General features: G+C 41.6%; 2 long non-coding RNA genes across 2 annotated transcripts in view; one reads left to right on the top strand and one right to left on the bottom strand.

The window, feature by feature from the left end:
* Positions 1-1,975: 1,975 nt before the first annotated feature.
* Positions 1,976-24,949, top strand: part of LOC146710544 (uncharacterized) — a 98,712-nt gene continuing 75,738 nt past the window's right edge. Inside the window, exons 1-2 of the long non-coding RNA XR_014920260.1 lie at positions 1,976-2,087; positions 12,342-12,447. This is a non-coding gene — a long non-coding RNA (uncharacterized LOC146710544). The remainder of the gene's footprint in view (positions 2,088-12,341; positions 12,448-24,949) is intronic.
* On the bottom strand, positions 4,577-5,115 carry LOC146710545 (uncharacterized). The gene is made up of 2 exons (XR_014919960.1): positions 4,894-5,115; positions 4,577-4,773 (listed from the first exon to the last, which is right to left on the bottom strand). It is a non-coding gene; the product is annotated as an uncharacterized LOC146710545 (long non-coding RNA).

Genomic DNA, 24,949 nt, shown 5'->3' on the forward strand with positions numbered 1-24,949 from the left:
TCCTGTCTTATTGTGAAAGTCTTTGTCTTATGTTAGTGTGTGCAGCTTAGCTCCCCCGTCTCGTTAGCCCTGATCTCCCCCAGCTGTGTCTCCCTCCTGTGGCCCATTCCCTCATTACTACCCTGTGTATTTAAGCCCTGTGTTTTCCCATGCTAGGTGTCACGTCGTACCATCAGATTATGCCTGTGTTTCGGTTCTGCATATTCCATGTTCACTTCATGTTTTGCTTTCATACCAGCAATAAAGCTGAGGTCTTTGAGTTTCAAGTTAGTGTCTGAGTCCTGCGTTTGGATCCTCCTCTCCGCCTGCCCGCACACAGAGCCCTGACACTTACAGTCTCATTAAAAATAATCATCACTGGCTCATAGTAAAGCTAGTTTCCAGAAACATTACCAAATGTGGCCACAAGATGGGACTCGTTTACAGGACGGCTGGAGCAATAAAGCACAACAGTATGATTGAGGTTGTCTGCAGCATTTGTTTTGCTGAAAAAAACCCTGCAAGATAAAATTAATAAATGATGACAGTCAGCTGAATTTGCTGCCCCCTTGGTGGAGGACATCAGGATCAGCAGCTGCTGCTCCATCATAAACACCACAGAAGAAGAACAACACTGGATCAAATTATCTGGACGTGTTTGACAGGGACAGTGTTCATGTTCATGGACATCAGGACAAAAACAGACGATGGAAACCTGCCAGATTTGAGCTAAACTGCTCATTTCCATGTGTAGTCGCTGGGAGGTCACATGACCAACAAAGACACACAAGCTGTGTCCCAAAACGTCGGCTGCATCCTCCGGAGGCCGCATTTGAAGGCCGATGACGTCACAGCCAGGCGACGAAGGCTGTCCCGATTCCTCGACTCCTTCAAATGCGTCCTTCATTCCCCCGAGTTTGAAGGATGGGTCGGGTGTGTCCTTCGTGCCCCACCATATCCCAGAATTCATAGCGCGGCCCAGCCAAATTTCAGCTGCCAACAATGGCGGCCACTAAGACCTAAAATTTAACGAGGGAGTACTACTTACTTACAATGAATTCCTTACACTATATAATTTTCCCGTCAGTGTTGGGGAATTCTCAGTGGTGCTTGGTGCCATACCCTCAGGGACTTTAATGTTATATAAAAACACTGACAGCTCAATATCTGCCTCAGTCACTCTCCCTGATCCAGCTGAGTCAGCAGTGGGAAAAATCTGCTTTTCACAGGAACTTGGTAACAGCAATAAGAGAATACGTAGTTTATTCCAAGAAGATATCATGTCTCTCCCATATATAGAATATCTTACTGGAACATGTTCCAGATATCACCTGGAAGACAGTCTGGATGATCCCATAAATATCTAGTTGTGAACAAGGTGAAGGAAATCTCATATAAAATTCTTCATAAATGTGACCCAGCCAGTCACTATATGGTAACATTTAAAAGAGACATAAATACTAATTGAACTTTCTGTGGGGATCATCCAGAAACTGTGGCACATGTCTTTTGGTTCCTCTACACAGAGATTCTGGAAGAATTTAGCAGTTTTGTTATTGTCTATATTTTAAGGGAGTTTTCTTTACGATGGGAAAATGTTTTATTCTGTTTCTTTAAGTTCCCCAGGAAGAATGATAAATGTTTTTTTATAAAATATTTGTTAATACTTTTAGCTATTTTATATCCATAAATGTAAGTTTATTAATAAAACACCATATTTCTGCCTTTTTATAAGGATATGAATTGTACATACAATCAATTTCAGACTCAACCAACAAAAAGCCTCTCAGAACAATATTTATATGTAGATTTTATTCGCCTCCTCATATCATCATTTTTTTACTCCTGGTTCTGTATGTTCATGTTCTGTTCTTTTGTAAACTTCATCTGTTTGTATGTTGTATACTCATTGTGTTTCAATAAAGTTCGATTTAAAAAAAGGTACGTTCTAAACGAAGCTTCAGACGTCACTGATCACGTGACTCTGGCCAAACGGATCAAGCCTCGACACGGTGCTTCTGAAGCAGCGCGTTGATCTTTCTGACACACGCACCGGAGCGTCAGCTTCAAGCGGACCATCACTACGTCTCACATCTAAAGGTGTCAAGGTAACTTTGAACTGAGTTCAGTCAATCTGGAGTTTTTCCAAGTTTTCTGTTGCTCTCTGTGAGAGAAGAGCGTTAAAGGCGGGGCTCTCCAGAGTCCAGCAAAACAGGAAACCACAGCTGGGTGTGTGTAAGTGTGCAAACCAATAGAATGCATCGTGGTGGGGGGGGCATCACGGGCAAGAAAAAAATAAAATAATCGGTCGTACCCATGCTTCCCCGACGTCATGCCAGCGCATATTGGGAAATTCGTAGGCACCGATCGGTTTTCTATCAGCCATTTGCTGGGAGTAAGGGCGCCCTCCGTTTGCGAGGTGCGCCTGCTGCTGGCGGCACAGGGAGGAGAGGGCGGGGCGGCGGGGAGTCTCTGGCTGGCTGGAGCGGCATCTAATAACCAACTCGCAAAACAAAATAAAAACAACAAACAGATATTATGATACAGACTTATAATCTGCACCCATGTTTTTTCTACATTCTATAAAGTGAGCGCGAGAGCCCTCGGTGCGCCTGCGCGCTGCTGAAGTCAAAGTAAACTTTATTGTCATCTCCGCTACAGACAGTCCAGCATATAGAGACGAGACGACGAGGCTGCAGTTACAGCGGTGCAAGTAAACAAACAACAAATATAAGAAGAGTAAGAAAATAAATATAACTTTAGGACTCGGGGTAAAGCATCAATAACAATTTAATTTATAATTTACAGTTTGATGATTTAAAGTCTCACACAACCCGTCAAAAGGGGCGGGGCCGGCTGCTTCCAAGTAGAGCACATTTCATTTATAATGATGTAAATCCAAGCCCATCATGGATTCACGATCTGAATCCTGGGTTGTGTGAAATCCCAGAAATCAACCTTAGACAAAGTGAATCTGTGAACTAAGGTGTAGGTCTGTTAGGCAGGGCCGTGCAGAGAGGTTTAAAGGGGCGGGTGCTCAAAGTTAAAAAGGGGCACATTGAACCAGGCTGAATAACAACAACACACTTTCATCAAGAATCTAATATGGGCAACAAGGCAAAGCAAACGTAGCCGATGCTTTACCTGATGGGTACAATGTTGCTGTTGAGGGGTTGCTGTGGATAGTGCTGGAGGGCCCACCGAAAATGTGACGTCATTCATGGATAAAACCGCAAAGGATTCTGGGAACTTTTGGCAAGCGGTACTAGCGCATGCAGGGTGTCAATTGAACTCAGTTACACAGCGATAAAAAGAAACACAAAAAATGGCAAGAAGCTGCTGTATTATTAATTGCAATAGCCGGTGTTGTGCCAAAAAGTGATTGTCTGCCAAAAACTGATTTCCGGTATTTGCAAAGAAACTGATTGCTCGTATTTAAATTGCTATAAGTAACTTGTTGGGCTATAATATGTGAAACATATGTCAAATGCATCCCTCATGGATGACATAAAGTCATACTGAGCAACAAACAACATTAGTGTAACAAGGTAGAAGCCGCAATCAGTCTTTGGCAGTGACTTTTATATAACCTTTATTTATGCCGTAAAAAAAAATCTAATTAACATTAAAAATGTATTTTGTAAGAAGTAGTTGGACAGCAGAAATGGCTCAAATATTACAATTATTTTTCCACTACTAATTAATTACCGTTGAGCTCAAAGGTTATATTAATACACGGTTAACGAATGTGTATTTATGAAGACGATTTGTGAGACGAACAAAGGTAAACTTACCTTTGTTCGTACGATGGTCTTTCGGTGCATTTCAAGGTCCTGTACCCATCCGTCGGTAAACTGTACCTGGGCTTGTTGCAGTGACCTGAAGTTACTAAACTTCATGAGTGTATGCACTCACTCCAAGAACCGTATAATTATAAATCTGAGCGTGGTGAAAGTTGGGCAGCACGCTAACGTCTTTTGTCCCTCTGTGTGCTCGTAAGGGTCTGACCCTTTCACTCCTTTGATTTTTCCTCGTATCTTTTCTTTGTCTTTTCGTCGAGTCTGTCTTTGTACGGACCGGCATTGTTCTCCGTCGTTTTGTACATACCTTTTTTGTGCGGAAAAGAAAAAACAAGAAGGTATTGGAACCGGAGAATGAACGTTTTGCGGTGCTACAATTGCAAATGCTTGTATTTGATGCGGTACTTGGATTGTTTTGCCAGGAGTTCCCGGCATGCAATGCGCAAAGTCACGTGGTCTGTCAATCGCTATAGGAAAAACCATAAAGCCTTTGCATGAAAACAACTGCTTTGATGTACACTGCCTTGTTGGTATATATGTATCAATCTGATAAAGTTAAACCTACACCATTCTCCCTATTCGGGATTTTAAACAGTACATAGCGGAAACAAAAAGACTGCTTGGTAGAGTTAACCTCCTGAACTATCTACAACACATGGTAGAAACCTGAAATTAAGACCAAGAACACTAGAGGTGAGACATGATCATTAATTAATATTAAAATTAATAAATGACAGATTTAGGGATATTTTCATAAAGTATTTATTTACCAAAACAATAGAAAACAGCATGGTAGCACAATATATTTTGTTAACACAGCAACCTTTAAATATGAAAGGAGACAGCGAAAGAAAGGTGAGAAAGAAGAATAAGAATAACACTTAATTGAGTTTTTGATGGCATTTTACACACAGTACTAATACAGTATCTAGAAAATATGGGAAAATACTGGCATCATATACAGTACTTACTTCTGAAGAAATTATATGGGACCCTGAAAAACAGGACACAAGTGAAAGGTCAAAGAACTGTGAATGGACTTGCTCAGATGATCACAGTACTGGCATCTTTATTCCAGAAAGGAATTAGAGGAATCATATACACCAGTACTTACGTTGATGAACTTAAAAAGTTGAATGGTCTCGAACCTCTTAAACAAACAATGTATGATCAGACCCTGACAAACAGGACAGAAAGGAATAAAGATTAGATGAATATTAAAATCTATAAAGGACAGATTATGATTGAATTGTATCACCAAAGACTATTCACTCATCAATAAAAGGTCACCTACAACACTTCCACAGCAGCAACACTGAACATATCTTAAGACATGGAAACCTTTAAGAAGTGAAAGGACAGACAGTGAAGGTTGAGAAAGAATTGTACTTAATAGATTTTTTCAGACGATGACAGTACTGGTATGCTTACTCTAGAAAAATGGTTGAATCATATTCCATATAGTACTTACTTAAAATGAACACACTTCAGTCCTCCTAAAATGACTGACAGCATCTGAAATGAAACAATGACAGATTAAGACTGTAAGAATATATGTTTATAAATGCCTAATACTCCAATCTCATATTTATTCTATCTATTAAGATGGACAAATTCTAAGCATTTACCAATCACTTGACTTGTTTGAAGTGAAGGTAGATACTAAACGTATTCATTTAGGCAATAACAATAAAGCTGAATTTAATATTAACAATAGATAATTAGGAATGTTTTGCTCATTTTTATTTCACCTCACCAGGTTACAAAAGGAGCTTTCTCAGCAGGTCACTCTTCTCAGCTACCCTGTCAATGACCATGTCAGAGTCCAATGACATGAGAATGTCCTTTTCAGTGGCCATCAGCATAAACATCTCCAGCTTGTTTGCAGACAGGCTGCTTCGGAGTCTGCTTTTAATGAACTTGAGTGTAGAGAATGTTCTTTCACAGGCAACCTGAGTGAGGGAGAGGGTCAGCAGGTACTTGTATGCCAGCCCAAGGAGACGATAGGCATCAGACAGCATGTTGAACCGCCTGAGTATTTGATAGCAGCACAGTGGGCAATTTTTGCAAGAACCACAGCTTTCGGTCACAATTTCACTTTCTTCGTCCCATTCTTCAGATCTGTCCTTTGCTGTTCTGGTCGTGTACTCATCTACATGTGATGTCTTAAGCCTTTCCCACTGTTCAGCAAAACGTTTCAGTTCTGACTGAAGGTTATTAACTGTAGCCCTGCTGTCAAATTTAAGTAGACAGGCGCTGAGGTTCTGAAATGCATTACTTGGAAGAGAAACTGTTCTGACCTGGCTAAACTTCCTGGGGTCCAACCATGCCAAATCGGCAAGAAGAGGGCCATGCATGACAAATCGTCTGTGGATTGCTTCAATAACTGTGTCCAGGATGATGTTGTGCACTTTCACCTCATATGATTTCTCAGCATTGATTTGCAACTCATCTTCAGGCATCTCTCCGGCCATGCCTTTTCTCCTTTTGGCTCTCTTTTTAGGTAGTTCAGCCTCCACTTCCATGTCTGTGTTGTTCTCCCTCTCCTCTAGTTTTTGATTTGTCTGTTTCACAAATGTGTCTGCAGCTGTCTTCACAGTTGGAAAGTCCCTGGCAATACTTTTGAGGCCATCTTGTGTGGCAGTCACCATATGATGGGCAGAGAGAATGTCCATCCCCTTTGACTGGAGGTACTTTGACAGAGGAGTTGTTTGCTCAAACACTCTAAGAAATATCTGTGCTGTTAACACAGTTTCATGCTTCAAGAGACACTCTTTAAAGCCTCGTGCTTTGGAACGAACAGCTGGCTTTTCTTTTTCCCTCTTTTCAATGGCTTCCAGCGTCAGCACTACATCAACGAAGAGGCCATCATCTGGTTTTCCAAAATGTCCAAAGATTTTCTGGAGGGCATCATGCTTGGCCCACCACCGTGTCTCACCTATTGGACTGAGGCGTCTGTGTCTTGTGTTTTCGGTTTGTTTCTCCCACAGATTAACCCTGTGATAGGACTCCTTGATGAACACAGCTATGTCATTAAGTAAATTAAAGAGTGATCCACTTTCAATGACACTTTGTGTTGTGTCAGCAATCACAAGATTAAGTATGTGTGCATAGCACCACACATGCACATGAGTTGGAGACTGGGCAGTCATAAGTGCTGAAAAGCCTTTGTACTGGCCCTGCATATTTGAAGCACCATCTGTTGCATTCCCAGTGCACATGGCCTTGTCTAGATTCAGATGCTCTAAAACTCCAGAAAGCAAGTTTACAAAGTACTGCCCCGTGGATGCTTTGCACCTCACTATGGAGACAAGCCTCTCCTGCACAGACTCAGTAACATACCTGATGATTACTGAACACTGATCATAACCTGTGATGTCTTGGGTTGTGTCTAGCTGAACAGAAAACATCCCAGCTTTCTGGACATCACTGGCGATGCTCTCTTGAAGGAGATGGCCAAGTGCATCAATCACTGAGTTGACAGTTGTTTTGGAGAGTAGGGTGATGAGAGATCCTCTACCTCTTGATCCACTGGTCTGATGCAACTTCTTGCTTTTTTCAATGCAGTCATTCAAATGTTCTCCAAGGCACATATCATACTTGCCTAATAACACAATCAGTTCCAGAAAGTACCATGATCGATGGTGTTATCACCTAAAGTGTATGCAGCCTCATTCTCCACATGCCTATAGCTGAGTCCCCTCTTCCCAAGTACTTTGATCACATCCACTATACGCTCTAAAACTTGCCGTCTCTTTTTCACTTGTGCTCTGTGAGCTGACAACTGACTGCCAGCAAACAAGCTCCTGATGTTGCCTTTTGAGCACCTTAAGAAAAAAGCTTCAGCACAGGTCTGGTGTGTATTGCTCTTTTCATGCTCCTCTGTGCGCAGATGTATATGTCGCCAGTCACTCATGCCTGTTATAAATGTGCTGGTGTCAGTCAGCCTTGCAAATGCCAGACACACAAAGCAGAACAATAAATGGCGTTCTTTGCAATAAGTAAGCCACTTCCTGTTGGTGCCATCTTTACAGCTGAACACCCTCATCACAACTGCACTGCTACTGTTCTGCTGTGGGTGGTAATCTAAGAAGGCCTGTAATATGGCAGGTTCAGGGCGAGCAAAGTAATCGATGCCCTGGCTCTCACTCTCCTGCTCTTCCATCTCTCTCTCCTGCTCCATCTCTCTCTCTTGCTCTTCCATCTCTCTCTCTTGCTCTTCCATCTCTCTCTCTCTTGCTCTTCCATCTCTCTCTCTTGCTCTTCCATCTCTCTCTCTTGCTCTTCCATCTCTCTCTGCTGCTCTTCCATCTCTCTCTCTTGCTCTTCCATCTCTCTCTCTTGCTCTTCCATCTCTCTCTGCTGCTCTTCCATCTCTCTCTGCTGCTCTTCCATCTCTCTCTCTTGCTCTTCCATCTCTCTCTCTTGCTCTTCCATCTCTCTCTCTTGCTCTTCCATCTCTCTCTCTTGCTCTTCCATCTCTCTCTCTTGCTCTTCCATCTCTCTCTGCTGCTCTTCCATCTCTCTCTGCTGCTCTTCCATCTCTCTCTCTTGCTCTTCCATCTCTCTCTCTTGCTCTTCCATCTCTCTCTGCTGCTCTTCCATCTCTCTCTCTTGCTCTTCCATCTCTCTCTCCTGCTCTTCCATCTCTCTCTCTTGCTCTTCCATCTCTCTCTCTTGCTCTTCCATCTCTCTCTCTTACTCTTCCATCTCTCTCTCTTGCTCTTCCATCTCTCTCTCCTGCTCTTCCATCTCTCTCTCTTGCTCTTCCATCTCTCTCTCTTGCTCTTCCATCTCTCTCTCTTGCTCTTCCATCTCTCTCTCTTGCTCTTCCATCTCTCTCTGCTGCTCTTCTGTCTCCTCTGTCACAGACTTCTCCACTTTTGATGATAAATCAGCCTGGTGCAACATGTAAGGATTGGCACAATTTGTTAAGATTTTGAGAAGTTTGAGAAACTAACCTTAAGCATAAAATAAAATTTACTATCAGTAACTTCATAGCACCCGCCCAGCAGTATATAAACTCCGTCATGCTAGTTACGCTGTACGAGTTATTCTAAGCGACTGTATAAAGTCACCACAACGAAAACAAACTACAACTAAAATTAGTTTATATCTGACACAGATAGACAGCAGGTCATAATTTCTTACCTGAAGTTCAGTTCCTCTGCCACTATGACCGGCGGCCGCCTCGGGTCTCTCCTCCTCTTGCCTCCCCTTTCCCTTATCCACCTGCTGGCCTCCACCACTTGCTGATCTTGCTAAATCTGTGGAAGCTCTGCCATAGCTACCACCAAACAATTCAGTAATTTTCACACATTTGGCAGCGTCTGCCTGAAGGGCTTGTTTCTTTTTGGCCCTAATTTTTTCGGCACCTCCTTTCCTTTTTTTGTTCTCCATTTTCTTTAGTTCGTCTATAAGATTGCTAAACAAGGGGGAGGGTGCATCCGACCTCCTCGGCTGTAATTGGTCCAGCCCAGAGTCGATCATGACCAATTGGCCAATCCAACACCTTTCATTGTTTATACCCTTCCCAAAAAAAAAAAAAAAAAAAAAAAAGAAATCGGTCGGCCCATAAAAACAAAAAATCGCCAGCGGCCCACCGGGCCAGTCCAGCTATGAGGGCAGGGCTGTGTTGGTCTGACACTGTAGACATTAAAAAGTCCACAGGAGAGATGGTAGCTGATTAAACAAGTGTCATGAGATAATAACAAAATGCAAAGATTGGTGACAGCGCTTGGAACCATAAGGCAACAAAAACTGTGAGAAATCATTTAGGCTCTGCCTGTGAATCACTCTTTGCTTCTCTTCTTCCTTCCATCCCATCATTTCATATATCACTCTCCACTTGCTGTCTATCTGAGAACAAGGCACAACTTGCTATTGCAATAAACTATAATCTAATTATCCACACCTAACAACTCCTGCACTTAATCTATAATAAAATGATGACAGAAAAATGTTATAGCCCTGCCTTTAGTAGCCTCACACAGCTCCTGCTGTTTCCTCCTCATGTCCTTACCAGCCATGTCTGCACAATGTTATATCATGAGTAATATTTTTTTTAAAAATCCATCTAAATAAAACACACACATGCACGCACACACAGTGACATGTTAGACCTTCTTCAGAATACTGTATATACTATGGGCATCATGGTGCTGATCCAGAATCCTTACATTATTATTTATTACTAGAGCTACAATAATAAAGCAAAGAGGAGGGGGAAGTAATAAATATGAAATAATGTATTTATGATGATTCCATTTGTTTCACTATCCACTCTGTGCAGGGCAAAGCTTATTACATGTTTAAACTGTAGAGATACAATAATTTTACTGATGTAAAATCCACATTTTGTCTTATTTAAAATATAAATCTAATATAATCTGCTTCTTAATGTATGTTCTTTAAAATACAGCTTGTGTTTTTTAATATATTATAATTATAATAATGCATAATTATGTGGACATGCATATTAGATCGTTTTTTAGTGAAATATAATCCCTCCAGAAAGGCAGGAAAAGCCCGGAAACTTACTTTAAAACTAAATATGTTCCCTAAAACGGTGACAGAGCTACAGACCCATGACAGCCTTACACAGGTAGCCAGCAGCTGTGACCAGCACTACTTGTGCAGTTAATAAAAGGACAGGTAATGTTTGTCGCGCTGTTGCACACACAGCACGCTCGTTTGTTTCAGTTCGTCAGTTGCAACAAGACAACTTACCAACGTGTACGTAATAAGCTAATACTCCTGTGTGCTACACACTACAGTGCACGCTGTACACCTACTTACTGGTTTTGTCGCATCAGTCTGTGTCTCTGAGTTAACTTGTGTTTCTCCTACAGCTCCGGACCGCAACAAATGCGCGTGCTCTTTGTGAGCTCGTTCCCGGCTCGTAACCAGCGCGTTCTGCCGTCAAGGGCGATCATTGGTTAAATGTGATCATGTGACTGATGCAAGCCAGATCCTTTTATTTAGCAAAACTGTGATTAATAGTTAAATATTATTGTTGAGGAGCACAGACAGGACTCCGCACGCACACACACACATTAAAAAAATAATAATAATAATTTTTAAAAAAAAAGTAGCCTCAACAAAAGGGCACCTTGGGCACCCATCAGGAAAGGGGCGGGTGCTCAAGCCCCTCTAGCCCCCCCCCCTCTGCACGTGCCTGCTGTTAGGTTTATTGTGCTGATCCTCGGGTTGGGGGATTTGTGTTTGTACTGGAGCGCAAAATTCAAACCAATGGAAGATGGACAACAAAAGTTCAAAGCCATCAGGTGCTCAGGTTAGAAAAAAGAGAAAAGATGCAGGTAAGCAGACGTGTGATTGGATAATGGCAGGTCATCCTGAACCAATCAGACTAAACTCCAAACAATACATTATGTTACAGATTTTAATATTAATTAGTCATTGTTACTTGTTGATTTGTCCTTTTCTCATTGTGTGACGAATTATGACGACTGTTTGGTAGCTGTTATTGTCTCTCTCTCTCTCTTCATGTGTGTTTCTCTGGTGAAACAACAGTTTTGTGTTAATGTTAGGGCTGCACGATTTTGCATAAAATGAGAATCACGATTTTTTGGCTTAGAATTGAGATCATGATTCTCTCATAACAATAAATAAACATAAAACAACAAATGTCTCACGTTTTGTTGTTGCAGCAAAATGTTGTCCTGCTTGAAATTCCGTCTCCACCGTTGCTCGACGCTGCGTGTACAGAGCAGGTAGTGCAACAATAGAAAAATAGTTGCTGGACGGCACTGTGTAGCGTTTGTCTAGGGTGTTGATCGTTTTCCTAAATCCCTCGTTTTGCACAGTGTTGATGGGAGCCATATCTTTGGTCAGGTGATAAGTGATAGCCTCCGTGATGTCTTTGTGCCTGCGGGAGTTCGACGTGTATAGGGAAGCGCTGTATAAGGTTCCCGTTATTGATGTTTGGGTGGTTGACCGGGACGGATTTTCTCCTGTCACTTTCTCGTCATCCCTGACGTGCTCTCCGTTGTTGTTTCCCTGCTAATTTTAGCATCACACGGCACAGCTTCTGTATCACGTGGTATAAGGCTCCGCCCTTGTCATTTGTTGAGCAGGAAGAGTGAGCGCTTGTTTTCATGCAGAGTACGTCCCGGATCAAAATGTGAAGTTTTACAAATCCCCACTTCTTTAGTGAATATCATTTCAGTCTCAGACAACCTCGTTTCTCTTACAGAGGTTGAATGCACCTTCTGCGGATGGCGGTACCACACAGTGTGCGTGGACTTCCCCTGCACAGAAGGCAACTACAAATGCTGTGAATGCTAAATAAACAGAAACAAATGATCCCTGTTGTCTTTGCTTGATGATTGGTTTGAGTCTTGACAATCCACATTGCTGGCGTTGCATCTTTCAAAGCCAGCAATGGCAGGTATCAGTGCTCAAACCTTTTGTGTTTGTTTCCAACAAGTTGCCCACCTCGGGAAACAAAAATGTGTTCTTTTACTTGTCAGATGAACATATGAGACACTTTGACTCTTCAGTGCAGTGTGGAGCCTAACAAAGATCTGTTTTGTGTCCCAGCTGATCAGCAGGAGGAGGAGAGTCTGACGGAGCAGCAGAGGAACATTTTCAGCTACTTGGACTCAGCTCAGCCACTACAGAGGAAACAATGAGCTCAACACAGAAGGTGACAGACAGAGCAGGACCATATGACCAAAGATATTTATCACCATATACATCTGAACATTTGCCATAACGATGTAGCTGACGATAGAATTGACACCAGACAAAATACTTTACAGCTGCACAACTTTATTAAAAAGCCATCAATGTATTTTCACTGAAACAAGCAGCTGTTGTTTATGTGCATTAAAGTTATATAAAAATGTAACAGTGCAAATGCAAATTGCTCGCTGACAGTTTAACCAAAAGGCGTTTCCAGTGGAAACTGGCCGACACATCCTGAGCATAACCATGTATAATATCCACTAAACTTCAGAAGAGGTTATACAGTCGTGGCCAAAAGGTTTGAGAATTGCATAAATATTGGAACCTGGAGAAGTTGCTGCTTAAGTTTTTATAATAGCATTTTGCCTGCACTCCAGAATGTTATGAGGAGTGATCAGATGAACTGCATCGTCCTTCTTTGCCATGAAAACGAACTTAATCCCCAAAAAGCCTTACCACTGCATTTCATTGCTGTCATCAAAGGACCTGCTGAGACCATTTCAGTGATCGTCTTCTTAACTCAGGTGAGAATGTTGGCGAGCACGAGGCTGGAGATCATCATGGCTGTATCCCGATTCAGGTTCTGCAGCTTTAAAGTCCTCAAGGGCCGCGTACTCAAAGGCCGCTAAGGCCGAAGTGCGAGGCTCGTAGGCTCGTGAAATGGGACGTCTAGCCTCCGTCGCGCTGCCCAGGTTGCCTAGCAACCATGATACTAACAGCTGGAAACGTTTCATACAGCTTTGTTTGACAGAAATGAAGGAGAACATATTTAGTTCATTTGTTTCTACATGAGCTCTGTGTGATTTCATGAGTATCTGAGGCTGAGACCACAGGACTGTGAAACATGATTGTTGGGCTTCATTTCTGTGCTGCTGGCTCTTCCTCCTCCTCTTCCTCACACACTGCTGAGTTTGTCCTGGTGGATCATCAGGGCTGCAAAGCCTCACAGATGATGTGCAGCAGTGGCTCCCTCAGTCTGTCCTCACTCTGGACACTTGCAGTCGTCACTCATGGAAATCAAATGTGTGATAAGCTGCAGGATTCAAACACAAGTGTAACTAAAAACACATGTGATAGGTTTGTAGCTTGTACCTATCCGCTGGAACGTTGAAGACAATATAATTACACTGCAAAGCAAGACACAAATAGGCAAGCTTCTTCATGTTTCTCGTGCACGGGAGAAAACCGGACAAAGGGCCGTCCCTTCGCTTGACCCCAGTTGCTCTCGTCCGTTCTCCCGTACCACTGCCCTTTTATTGAGGTTACATGAATATGCATAGGTTCATTAACATATGACGTCTACATACAAACAAAGAGTACCTTGCCTGTGTATGTGGGTGTGTGTGTGTGGGTGTGTGTGTGTGTGTGTGTGTGTATGTGGGTGTGTGTGAGAGATCTGTGTGAGGTCAAGATGTGACCCTGTGAAGACTCTGGCGCTAGCTTGTACCAGGACGTCTGGGTCCATCTAACAAAAGGCTCTTATACTTAAACAGATATACGTGTGCTTGCTATACCATAAATCAAAGATAAACTCTCCTAGGGGGTGTGATCCATGCCAGGACACTGTGCAGAGGAATGTACGCACCCCCCCTCCACACAGAGTTAATACAGACCTCTTTTAGGATGAGACATCCTTTCAATCTACCAATGATTATATACTTCTAAGCATATATGAGTAAATGTTTCTAAGCATAAATGACAATCAACAATACAAACTCTAACATTCCCCCCTTATTGACGTTTATGCTTGAAAAGTCCCCAGTTACGAATACCTCATGTCTGACAGTTTCAATGCAAACATTGTTATATTCAGCATATGTCAAATCACCCTAAATTACTGTAAAAGTACACAGTTTAACAAATGTATTAGCGGTTATCCCAGTCCTCATTGATCTCGTCCAACGGCAAACTGCATCTTACGAGCAACCAAAGAAATTGTTAATTTAATAGTGAAAATAAGAAAGTAACATTTTCAAAAACATCTCAGCTTGGTGATGCTTCCTCCAGGTGTGCAAATCACATGTCTCTCTGCAGAGTGGTTTGAGTTCTGCAGGGCGTCATGAATGTCTCTTCCAGTTGTTTCCATCGTTGTCCATAGGACCAGAGTCCAAATGTATGTAGAATAAACATTCAAACATACCAGTTGGTTTTGTTGTTTGTCAACATGGTTCTCAGCTATTTCCAAAGCTGCAGACCTCTCAGCACTCTAGTTTTATGGCCTCCCATTACCTCACTTCAGGCCTTCGTCCTGCGAGGGGGATATTTATGACTCCTTCATTGTCCATACTCTGCAGAAAACACCTCTGTGGAAAGGGTGCAGGGTTCCATTATCTTACTACTGTTATGATCCCAGCAGCCTTCAGAGTGTCATCGTATGCACAGTATAGTGGCACCGCATTAGGTGATGTTCATAGGAAACTGCTGTCATCACCACCATAGCTTCTGGTTCCTGTGCTTTTCTCAGAATCATGATGTCATCCTCGAACTCCTTCTGCGCTGTCGATGGAGCTTGGCATGCTCCCCTCATCCCTCGAGTTTTCCTGTCCCAACGCTGCTGAAGATGATCTCTGATCCTCCTGAAGTCTCTCTCCTGGCCTCAGCTCCCATCCTGTGGACGACCCTCTCAGGCACTCCTTCTCGTCATGGATAGTCCTGATTTTGGCCCTGCTGGATCTGTCTCAAAACACTCAGCTTCTCTGCCTTCCTCCTGGTTCAGCTGATTCAGCCGTCACGCCTCGCACTTGGTTGCCCTAGAGTTGATCAGAGGCTGGAGGTTGAAGTGCGAGCTTACCCTACGGGGGCTCAATCAGCACTCCCCCCTCACCACTGAAACAACCAAGTGTGAGATTTCTCTATTGTGCTGTCTTGAGGGTTCTGGGGTTTCCTGGGACCTCGACCTCTTTGCAGTGGCTCTGTCAGGGGAAGACATTTGTTCTATCACAAATAAGAGAAATAAGACACTGCAGACCGACTCAGAGTTTTATAAAACATGCGCACGGGTGAATGCCTCTGAGAAGACACACACACCGAATGCAGGCTTGGTTGCTTTATTTATAGGGCAAAGCAGGTTACATAGTACTTCCTCTTTCTGCAAGAAGTCGGGGAGAGTTTAGGCATTAGCTCAGCTTATCTTGACCTTACACACTGGAGTAAAGTATACAGACGTATATCATGCTTTATCTGACATCACAGCTACTGAAGTAAAGAATGCATCATGTTCTCTTTAACAATAGGCTTTGTTATGTGAAAATATATGAACACTTGAATATAAGGCACACTTGATTATATTGTATTTCATAAAAATCCCCTTACAGGCTCTGATAAATCCAGGAGGGTCTCTCCGCTATTTTGCAGGCAGTTTCATGGTCCTTGCTGTGGCTCCAAGGTCTGATCTCATGATGGGCCCCAACCAGCTTGACCTTTGACCTCAACCACTGCCTGGGCTATGCCTGGAATGTTTCTCGCTTCTCACTGCTGCACCTGTATTTCAGAAAGACTTCTATGTGGAGAGCATGTCAACAATCATCAAACCACATTCTTTAGTTCAGTGAACTTCACTAATAGGCCATCAAAGCCTCATCTGAACATGGATGCACCACTTGCATAGATTTAATACTTGTAAATAAACGGCTAATCACACAAATCACTGCAACAATAATAGTAAACATTGTTTAATGTTAATCCTTGGACTCCACCTCTTGACGCATGGACACGCTCATGCGTCAACTCACCAAACCTGGATCCCTGTCTTAAAAACTGGCCATCATGGCCTGGAAGACAAGATCTGGAAATAAAATCACACTTCACACGTATAAACAATTATATCAAAAGAGTAATAAGCATTCAGCACGGGCAAGACAAGTGTCATGTGCAGGTTTTCTCAAATCATTAAATCACTATCATTACCATAATTCGCCTCAGACATGGATCATCCCATGTGCTCAGTTAACATTAATGTAATCGGTGACCGCCCTTAAGCAAAGTCACCCCACTCATATATCCCTATGGGCTCAAAGTGGCCAGCTAAGAGCCCATATTCAACTTTCCCAGAAACACCGTAACCTCTTATTTGTTTTACTCATGTCACTTGTCTGTTTCAGCTGAATCTTCTACATGCAGTCTCAGAAAAACAAACATTAGCAATACACATTGACTGTGGTCAGACGGTGGTCAGACACAGGTCAACAGGTTCCAGAGGTGCCATAAAAACACCATAAAGGTAGCCAACCCTAGCTGTGGAAAGAATGACAGTCACATATAAACCCAGAAATCCTGTAGTAGGAAAACATTAACTAATCCTCTTATAAATCACATGATCAAACACATGATTAATCATCTGCTGTAAAAAGAAATGTAAATGTTAGCGCTGCGCAGGTGTGTACACTTTCTCACAGTAATGTCTGTGAGCAACACAAGTTAGTGGATGACACACACATAGTAAATTCACAGACAGAGAAAATGGCATTTAAAAGATTAAATCGTCATGCAACCTCGAATGTTGCTGTCATCTTTCTGCTCCTGTAACAAAAACACATAAATTCATCCACCCTTTTGTCCTGTCTAGGTGGAGGTTAACCTTGAGTCGTGGTCAAGTCCTGTCAGCTTTTACCAGTCAGTCAGTTTGTTCTTTATTTCCATTCATTCATTCATTCATTCTTTGCTGATAGTGGAACCTGTCGTCGCATTTAGTTTCCACTTCCAGCAAAATGACGTCATGTCGAAAAGAAAAAGAACTTTAGATGGGATTACATCGCTGAATCCTTTTTAGGCTGGGACACTCATTTAATAATTGTCCCAAATAAGTGGCTTTCTCCTGAGCCCATTTCAATGTGGAGAAAACTCACTTGTATCAGCTTTCTCGACCGGTCGTATAGCACTTTTAATTCCTGACGTGCAGATCTGCTTAAAGAAAAGAAATAGACAAACAAAATCAGTGCCTGTTCAAAAGATAAAAATGAAAAATAACAGAGATTATCAAATCAAACTTTCAGTGCTCTGTGAAAGTATCAAAATAAAAAGGCCTTGTTAAGTCATGACACAAACTCCTCATCAACTTCACAACAGGAGAAGAATCATCAGCTAGATTCACTCCAAACCAACCATCAACTGCACAACACACAACAGTCTAACCCTAATGTCATATTAGCTATGAGTTTAATCACCAGGTCTGTGCTCTTCACTCATTTAGGCCACAGATCTATTTTATTCAATTTTCCTTTTTCCCTTCATCATAAAACATGTGACATGCTGTCATGCACTTCACAAAAGACGTTTGTTCTGACGTATTCAGAGTTGTGTATCTAAATACAAGATTCACTCGCACATCAAACAGGAAACTCAGTGTTTTAGAGTTTCCACTTAACACAACAAACTCCAACACATCTCATTCACTCATACTAGAATTCAGTCACCTTTCATTAATCTAAAACGATCAACTAATTTGCATATCAGCTATTAACTCACTAAGTTGACAGGACGACAGAAAAGCATGTTCAAAATAGTATCACAAAAGACAATTCCCCTCATACAGTAAATTACTTATGCTGCCTCAATCAAGCAGGAAGCTTCTCCCAATTTACCATTTTAACAACTAAATTTATTGTCTGATCACTGGTTGCTCAAACCAGGATCCTTTTTCCCACAAAAGTTAAACTGTTGTCCTGCAACCTAGAGAGTCAATTTTTTTTTTTTTTTTTTTTGGATAAATTCAGTATTTGATAACAAGTGTCTGCTAAATTGACACTATTTTAACACTGATGAAAGATAACAAGCTAATTTTCATTGCATGTGTGTTTGTGTTATTAGGCAGGTCTAATGCATGTCTGTGGAGCTGCATATCCAGCAGAGCATGTTCTGAAAAGCTGCCTTTCCTACACACTTCTCTACTATTATTTAATCATTTCTTAACTAATGTGCTATGAGTCCACTGGTCTTTGCATCACACTAAGTGATTTGGACAAGATGATAAACAAACTCACACGCTTAAGATGTTGTCTAATCTTCATGAGCTCTCTTTTGTTTGTGTTAGTAGGGTTAATGCATGTTCTGCTTGTGTGTGTGATTTTGTATATGTTTCTATTTTCGCAGTGTTTCAGACTCCGTCTCAATTTTCCAACTTAAGCAGTCAGTTTTCTTTTCCCCAGGTTTGCTAACCCAAATTTTGATTTCCTACATTTAATAACAGCATTCCTCTGTGTTTCCACTTACTCTCACTCTGTTGTCATCTCACTCTTTTGTCCTCTCCCACTTCAACAGTCCAATAGCCGGCAGTTCTCCTTCAGCTTTGTCCTGTGTTCCACTGTCTCTTCTTGCCATTTTACTCCACAGGTGGCAAATGTCAAACTCCAACAGTCTCCTCAGTTCTCCTCAAAAGTTTTATTCACATGCATAGTGAAGTTGCAGCTTGTTGGAAACACAGTGCCATTCATCCGATCAGTCAGGATGATGGGTTTGCTCTTCTCTGATGCTGTTTGTCCACATTGCTGCTGCTTTGCTAGGACTTTTTGTTCAGGACTTGCTGCTGTCTCTTTATCATGTTATTGCTCTTTGGAGCTGCATTCTTCAGGGAGGAGTGAGAGCTTGCTTGCTTGTGAGGTTGAGAGACACATGGTGCTGTAAATAAGTCAGCCAGAAACTTGGCCTGCATGTTTCCAATGATGTTGAAATATAACTTTCTTCCGACTGCTGCATGTGGAAAATTGATTCAGGTCTGCTTTTCACCTGAAAGTGACAAACTAAGACATTTTCATTATTATCATCACTGCTTAATCAACACACATCTCTCTCTCTCTCTCTCTCTCTCTCTCTCTCTCTCTCTCTCTCTCTCTCTCTCTCTCTCTCTCTCTCTCTCTCTCTCTCTCTCTCTCTCTCTCTCTCTCTCTGTGTTTGTGTGAACAATCCTTTCTTAAAAGCAGAAAATGACATTGTAGTTGTTTTTCGGCTGATCAACATGAAACCTTTTTCCTATGATTATTTTTCTTCTACAATATAAATTCTCTTCTCAATCAGAGGCAATTACTTTTACACAGCGCACAGAAACACTGTGATGTCAGACACATTCACACTCACTTTTTCATCTGCATAAATAAATCACATGGCTGATGATACCATGATGATCCATAAATATGATCACACGTTTATTTAATTATTTTCAACCCAACAAAACAAATAAACAAAAACATGATGCTGATGCTATGAACACTCCACACACATGAGTCAAGATGCAGGAAAACTGCTCATGGAAACGCTGCACACTCTCTGTTTCCCTTTCTTTGAGTAGTTCTCAGACAGCTCTTGATCTGATAATGTGTAGCTTGCTCATCAGCTCAGAAAAAAAACCTGCAACGCAACATCACACAGTAGTTGCATGCTCTGCCCACAGCGGCAAAGTCTTACACTTTCATATTCAATACAGCTTCTCCATCATGTACCTTTAGATGTTTCATACAGGGTTCAGCATATTAGTTGTTTTCACAGGTGTGCTCCATATCTCAACAATGGCTCATAATAAGACGACAGTCTTTCACACAGGTCAAGTGCCTCTATGCACTTCATTAGTTTAAATATTTGCCTATATCACTTCTCCTCATATGTCATTGTACTGAATTTAAGCAACCACAAGCTTAATGCAGATTACTTTTAACAACCATCCACCTCAATTAAATCTATGGTCTGGCACACAGGCTGCTGTCGATCAGGGCAAGTTAAAGAATAAACATTTTGTGTCAGCAAGGGGTGGGGGGAAAGCCATTCACCAGAGCATAGCTGCTGATGTGGGCTGGCCTTTTCCACACACTCTTCAAGGCTGGTGTGTTTCCTGAAAACTTCTAACATAAGCCTGCGATTAACCGCACGGCTCAGGTCCACGTGAAACCCGCGCGACCGCGCTCGTGTGCACCCGCGCAGCTGTGGAGCCTTCGCTCTCTCTCTTTTTTACATAAATACTTTGTGCTGCCAGGAGCAAAGTCCAGCACAAACGTCTGTCTCCCTCCGACTCACTCTTGGTTGCTTAGAAACCCATGATAACAACAACAGCTGCTGACGTCACACACCACGCGTTCTGCTCCGCACACACTCACACAACAACAACAACGAGACGACGACGAAAATGACAATAACACAAAATAGGCCTACTGTCCAGCACAATCTGGACCCCGCGGAACTTCTCAACACCCCACAAAGCGGCGGAGAACTCACCTCTCGCTGCACAAAGTAGCGAGGAACCTCTTACCCCACAAAGCGGTAAGGAACCTCTTGCTGCACACAGTAGCAAGGAACCCGGGTTTCGCTCCACAAAGCAGCGAACTTCTCAACGCCTCACAAAATGGCGGAGACTGCACAACGACACGGTTATAGAGTCGGCCTCTTTAAACTTACTTGGCGTTGCTTAGCGTGTAATATCAGCCTCGAGTCCCGCCAATCGTCATTCATCGAGGAGAAAAGACAGACCGCGAATCCACAGGAACTTCCTGGCTGACGTCAGTCTTCCAGCGTGCCTCTCCTCCCCTCGGTGAATGCGACTCCAGGGCTCCGGCATCGAAGGACCAATTAATGATAGGTTTGTAGCTTGTACCTATCCGCTGGAACGTTGAAGACAATATAATTACACTGCAAAGCAAGAGACAAATAGGCAAGCTTCTTCATGTTTCTCGTGCACGGGAGAAAACCGGACAAAGCGCCGTCCCTTCGCTTGACCCCAGTTGCTCTCGTCCGTTCTCCCGTACCACTGCCCTTTTATTGTGTTTGGGCCCTGACAGGAAGGGCATGGTTTGGTTTTTAGCTTTGTCATTTCTGCAAATGAAAATGGAACATGTAGGGATTATTTCAGGTCTGTTTTGGTGAAATGATTACAAAAATAATTTATGACCAAAGAAATAACTTATGTTACGAGGCAGTATTACACCATATTTAGAAAAAAAATCAATTACGAGATTAAAGTCGTTAATATTGAGTTAATTACGTGAATAGGGTTAAAAAAAAACCCTGAATTGATTACAGAAAAGATACATTGCTAAAATAGAGCAGTACTAACATTAGCTGGGTGGCCAAGCAAGTGTCTTACACATGAGAATACATCACAAAAAAAATTAAATAAACTTTTGCAGAAGTAGTTCTCTTGGTACACAGACTGCTCTGTGAAAACATTTCAAGTTTAATATCAGTTTAATATCACTGAAATTAATATTTCAGTGAACATGCAAATTACCCACAGTTTATCACAACTTACTTAGCTAGGATCTGCCTCGTGTCCAGTCGAAAACTTCGCTGCAGGACCGTGAGTTGAAAGATACATTTACTGCGACTCCCAAGATGCATTGCAGTAAAAACCATCCAATCGCCTTGCTTAAGATCTGTTGACGTGTCGCTAAAGGCGCGCTGTAGATAAATATTGCAATTTGTAAAAAATAAAATACTAAAATTTGCAATTTTTAATTACATAATTAAACACTGGGCCAGTTTAATTTCGTATTATCGCTGGTTATTATTTTAGAGTAAATAAAGGAATAACGGGTAGCACCAAGCTGTTGTTATCTTCATTCCCATAGCGACGGCGGTCGAGGATTATGGGTAGTGTGCAGTTACGGGATTAGTGCGTCTGCGTAAATTGGTCTGATTGGCTGGAGCCGAGCGCATCCAAAACTAACAGGAGTGGTGAATGAATCTATAAATGTGTTTTACGTGTGAAATGAAAATAATAAGATAAGATAAGATAAGATAGAACTTTATTAATCCCTCGGGTGGGTTCCTCTGGGAAATTCGACTTCCAAAAAAAGCACAGCAACGACCGAAGTTACAGTTACAGAACTGTTATATATATATATATATATATATATATATATATATATATATATATTTATATATATATATACACACACACACACACACACACACACACACACACACACACACACACACACACACACACACATATAAATACAGAGACAAATATAAATAAAATATACGAAGGGGATAAATAGAATAAATAGGAATAAAAAATAAAAATACAAGTGAATTGCACATTTCAAGTATTGAGTCTATTGCACTGTTGACTATTTACAAAAAGTATTGCACAAGGTATTGTACAGTGAGGTGCAGAGGCACTACAGCTTAGTTAATAAACCTAACAAAGGATTATGTACGTTAAATCTGAGCACTTTCAGATCGTGAATCAGTTTGGAAAACACTGTGTGATGGCCACAACATGAAGCCATTTTATTGTTGAATTATCAGTGATACTTTCACGTGTTTTTGTTGAGAAATGTTAACGATGTCATTAAAAGAAAGCATTAAATTAGGGAGAAAAACCCGTTCGCGGAGAGGGTCCCCGGGTCTCCAGTTAGATTGTGCTTCACGACGTCATGTTTCGCCGTGACGGGGTTATTATTGGAGTAAATGGATGGCTGGAGCCTCTGCTCGAAGCGTCTCTGATCGCCGCGAGCGCGTTCATATTGGAATGAATTGACAACCCACAGCGTCACATAAAAACGTGGAAGGGTACCTTAGGCGTCAGCATGAGAAGTTAAGGGACGTGACAAATCGTCATTATTTTACGCGTCGGGAGTGAGAACGGGTTGGTAAAAGTATATCCTTGCTGTACCCTTAATGCTAATTATGCTAAATTAACCGCTGCCTTTGCCCCTTTGGGATTATTCTTATGTCACTGGGATGTTGACCTTTGACCTTCACATTAGAGAGATGGGCAGACATAATTAGTGTATGAATTTTAAAGTAACAGGTAATAAAGAGAGTGTAGCAAATGTAGTCAGGTTTCTTACTCTGTATCACACATGAGTGCCCGAGGGAGGCGGGGCTGACTGGGGAGACACAGGAAACAGAGAGACAGGGCTGACTCGACATGAAACGATGAAACGTGGGACACGGGAACAGAAACTAAACACAGGCTGAAATGAACACTGAGGGAGGGAGAACTAAGATTACTGAGAGCCTGATAAATAAGAAGAACAAAAACCAAGAAAAACAAGAGTCAAAGAAAAGCAAAAACACAAAGCATTGGGCCAGGACCCACTGCTGTGACATTTATATGTGATAAAAACATTAAAAACTGCTCACATGTTGAAATCTTTCTACGTATACTTTAGGTTCAGCTCTCCAGCCTGGCATTTGGTTAAGCATGATTCAAACATTTGATTTTGTTTAACTGGTTTTAATTATAGTTACTTTTTGTGAACATTTGTTGCAGCATTTAAAAATACATCATTTATTTTCAAACTTTTATTTGATTTAGAGCATCATATTTGACCAACGTAAATGTTTTAATTTCATATAAAATAACTGAAGCAGTGAACTAAATATCTGAAATCTTTCCTTCCTTAAAAGTTATAATCCTACTTAAGTTATAGTGCAAACGCTTAAGCAACAAATATACTTGATGCTAATTAATTAATATTTCCCTTTGATGTTGCAACTATGCGGTCACTTCTGTCTTTAAACAAAATAATATTTTCCAGTTACAGAAATCATAAAGTCCAAACTAAAGTGCTACTGTTGCTATATGCATTTTATATAAATCATGGATGATGGTCCTGACATGAAGGAAGAGAAAGTTACAGGTTGCATCCTTTGACTTTGTCTCCGTGCCTTTGGGCGATTTTCAGAAGGACAGATGTTTCTGTTCAATTCTTAAATCAATTTTTTCAAACACAAACACTATTTTAAAGCTTCTAGAGAGTAAAATATTCATGATAATTATAATAACAATAATAAAAACAAAAGCTCTCAGATCCATCAAACCAAGCAGCAGAAAGAACAATAACTGAAGAGAAAACTTTAACCTTGTAGACTTCATTATGTTCCAGCTGCTCTACAGACGCTGTGACCTCGAACTTAAGCAGGTCGTAAAGTATGTGCAGCTCAATAACTTCATAATCAGACCCTGTGGTATTTAGGCAGCAGAACAACTAAGAATAACAACTACAAATAATGTTTTTAGGTTTCTGTTGTACTGCAAGGTTCTGTACAGGAGAACCAAACCAAGAGCAAATATTACGTCTCATTTACACCTGAGCACGAAGAGCCATCAACATTTAGCAAATTGAATCATCTTTGTTTAGATGCAAGAAGAATCATATAGAAATGAAAAAGTAGAAATAGAAATCCAGAGCAAAGATATCCTCTAATTCAGCGTAGCACATGTGCAGCTGCTGCGATTCACGTAAGCATTCGGCTCGTCGCTGCTGCAGATTTTTCTCTCGCTGTTCTGGCTCACAGCGCTGCAAACACAAAAATAAATATCCCCAAAGGTGTGAAAGGGAGCTAATTAGTAAGAGTATTGTTACTCTCCGCAGGAGTAGTCCAGCAGTAGAAATCAGTCCAATAACAAGGTGTGTAACATCTAGCAGGGTGACAGAAAAACCCAGGGTAACTTCTAAGGACCTCAACGTCTCTCTCACATTGTGTTTTTAAACATGCTTCCATTTGTCACTTCAGTCTTTACTCTGAAA

Source organism: Copadichromis virginalis, linkage group LG4 (genome assembly GCF_057382275.1).
Source record: "Copadichromis virginalis isolate Kocher_CV1m ecotype Utaka linkage group LG4, C_Virginalis_male_GT1.1, whole genome shotgun sequence".
Classification (NCBI taxonomy): domain Eukaryota; kingdom Metazoa; phylum Chordata; class Actinopteri; order Cichliformes; family Cichlidae; genus Copadichromis; species Copadichromis virginalis.